We start from the raw sequence: 3,608 nt of genomic DNA, 5'->3' as shown, positions 1-3,608 counted from the left end.
GCAGTGTATAAGGAATTTAAAGACCTAAATGCCTACAGGTAAAGAATAACAGAGAAAAGTATGTGCATTGATGCAGGAGAAATAAATACAAGCCAGACAGATAATACAAGTCTTTGGATATAGCAAAAAACAATTAGATTTTCACCCTGACATGCCTCATTTTCTGAAAATAAACCTAGGCTACTTCCCAGACGCAGTTAGATATGATCATGCGGTTGATTACTATAGAATGAAATATGAGGGTAGGTGGAACATAAATATGTCACACTCAATTCTCCATGACCTTTCTATATCTGTGCCCTAGATGTCAAAGCCCTAGAGTAATAAGGAGGCATCTATTAATGATGCCGAGCCACCTACAGCCTTTCTCCCTAAATCACTGTGAGAACAGCAGTACTTTTCCTCCTCTTAATAGCACCAAGTGCCTGGAACCTCATTATGCAGTTAAGGCCATGAAAAATAAATTTCTTCTGTATTAAGCCACTAAAATATGGTGTATATGTTTCTATGTAAAAACCAAAAAAAAAAAAAAAAAAAAAAAAATCATTGTCCTGCAGTCATTTCCAACTCCTAGTGGCACTTGACTGCTAACCAGAAGGCTGGCGGGTCAAACTCACCAGCCACTCCTCCGAAGGAAGTTTGAGCAATCTACTTCCGTAAGGATACCACCTTGAAGGGGTGGCTATGAGTCAGATCCGATTCTACCGCAATTGATTTTTTTTTTTTTTTTTTGTGCTCCAATAGGACCTAGTAGAACTACCCCACAGGGTTTCCAGGGCTGTAATCTTTACAGAAGAAGCCCTGGTCATGCAGTGAATAAGCGAAAGGTTGTCAGTTTAAACTGACTAGCAGCACAGCACCAGGGGCAAAAGATGAGGCAGTCTGCTTCCATAAAGAGATATGAACTTGGAAGCCCTATTTAAAAAAAAAAAAAAAAAAAAACTCACTGCCATGGAGTGGATTCCAACTCATAGGGGGACCCCCAACTCATAGCAACCTCCTTTGGGTTTCTGAGGCAGTTGCGGAAGTAGAGTGCCCAGTCTCCCTTCTGCAGAGTGGCTGGTGAGTTTCTACAGCTGACCTTCAAGTGCCTTATCCACTATGCTACCAGAGCTCCTTAGGGCAGAAGCCCTGTAGGGCAGTTCCATTCTGTCTGTGGAGTCACAGTGAGTCAGGATTGACTCCAAGGTAATGGATTAATTTTTCAATCTTTACAGAAGCAGACATCTACATCTTTCTTCTACAGAGTGGCTAGTGGATTCAAACCACCAACCTTTCAGTTAACAGCCAAGTGTTTCAGCCACTATGCCACCAATGCTCCTTGTTTTTATAGTAGTTACTCTATTTTATTCATTTCAAGACTCTGTCATAGATTAGATCTTTTTATGAAGAAGCAGTTAATACCACTGAATGGATATCAGCAGAGGACTGACATTAATCTAAAGCACTTATAAAAATAGCAAGCTCCCATGTGTGAATGACTGAAATGGATACCAGTTTAAACATTCTTACATAGTCTGTAGAGAGATAATGATACATGGGATTAGAGTAGTGAAGAGGACAAAAACTGAAAGATTTCACAGACTTTGGATGTGAAACTAAAATGTTCGGAATAGTTTGGTTTCACAGGTCAAGTAGAGGGAAAAAAAGAGAGGACACCAGATTTCTTTGGCCAAAAATACCACTAAATATCAACCAACCCTAACTATATTATTTTTTTTGTATTTTTTTTTTTCTGAATACATGCTTGCATTGGTTACAAATTGTTGCTAAATATGTAAAAGTTGAGAATTATGCAGCAAACTTTAATTTAAAAATGACTCAAATTATTTTGTGTAGCTGCATTAATTTTTATACTTGCTGTATCAAAGATACAATACAAAAGTAATTTCTTGGTAGGAATGTCAAAATATATTTATTTTGATTATTTAATAATCTTACTTTTTACAAATTTCTCTTTTTTACATATATGCACACATTTCCCAGATATTATATTTCACTTTTAAATTGTTTGGGAGAATGATGCATATGGAATGTGTTCAATATTTGTCAAAAGTGTTAATTTGCCCAAGCACATTAATTCTGTGTTCGTGCTTCTAAAAAAAAAAGTGAAGTTACTACGAAAGAAAATGTATAAATTAGATGAAAGCACTGCCCAGTCACCTGTAAAATTATATGTTAGTTTTTAGATTTATATTACTTGACATGAATTCTAAAGTCCAATAGCACATTTAGTTTCATTGAACATTTCCTAGGATCATTCCTTCAAATAACTCTGTTGAGAGATATTTGTTTAGAAGGATGCAAACCTGTGCGCAGAAAAAAAATGAGAATATTATTGCATGGTTCTGGTAGAAAAGAACCCATACAAAAACTAATGCTAAAGCAATAGGAGAAAGGGAGAAAGAACAATGTTTTAAGGGGATAAAATTTACCGTACTAATTATGTGTGAAAGAGTTGGAAAAAGTAGGCTCTTATATGGTACAAGTTTTTGAGAACCCAAGCCAAATGAGAGATTAGGTGAATTGTGATGGATTCATTTTGAGTGTGTAAATTTTGAGTTGTTTGTGCAAACTGCCATGTAGTGAAAGTATAATAAAGGAAGTTGGATGGACAGAAGAGCATTGTTAAATCATTTAACAATATAGGTCTTGGACACTGATCAATTAGAATTGATACTGATTAGTACATTTTTTTCAGGTGAGTAATGGCTTAAAATCAGCACTGTATGCTAAGGAAGAAAGTTTACATTAAAGGCCAGGAAACTAAAGGAAGGAAGGAAGGAAGGAAGGAAGGGAAGGAGGGAGGGAGGAAGGGAGAAGATAAAGAAAGATAAATGAAAATTATTCAACAATATTTAAACCAGAAAATAATCTCTCTCAAATCCAGTCAAATTACAAGAACTTCTTCTAGAAACACAGAAAACCAATTAATCTGGATCCAACAAATGTTTATTGACACTTGCTCTACCCCATGTGCTATTCTAGGTGTAATTATTACAATGGTGGGCAAAGATATAAAGACCTTGCTCATGAGGTGGTTGTTTACCAAATGTGGGAAGAAGAAAATTAATAAAGGAACAGATCCCAAACCAAGATGTTTTGCAGATACTGATGAACAGTATTACAAGTGTTTATATAACACTTGTATAAAACAAGAAATTTATTGTAAACTTCATTAGTGTTTTCCAATCTAATGGATAATAATGGGGTCGTGTGTGACAAATGTATTACTTCATATGGACTCCTATTCCTGGAAAAATAATACTATTTGGAGGCTAGGAACAACAACAATAACAACAACAACAACAAAGAGATACTGTGGATCAAATTCATATGTGTTCCTTCCCCTTTGATTTTCTGATTGTATTGAAGACTGGCACTAAAATAAATATATGTTCTCATGTTTGAAAAAAATATGCCTGACTAACTTTACCCTAGCAGGCCAACAAAAGCAGAATTGGTGACAAGGAGAGAAACTTCTGAAGCTTTAAGAAAATTTATAGATGGTGGGAATATATTCTGATTTGGATTCTCTTTACCATGGCTGTTTCACCCCAGGGCAGGACAAGGGACACATCTAGAGAAAAAAAAAAAAAGAAAAAGAA

Source organism: Orycteropus afer, unplaced genomic scaffold, assembly GCF_000298275.1.
Source record: "Orycteropus afer afer isolate SDZICR_OR568_19922 unplaced genomic scaffold, OryAfe1.0 scaffold00554, whole genome shotgun sequence".
Lineage (NCBI taxonomy): Eukaryota > Metazoa > Chordata > Mammalia > Tubulidentata > Orycteropodidae > Orycteropus > Orycteropus afer.
This window is presented reverse-complemented; position numbering follows the sequence as displayed.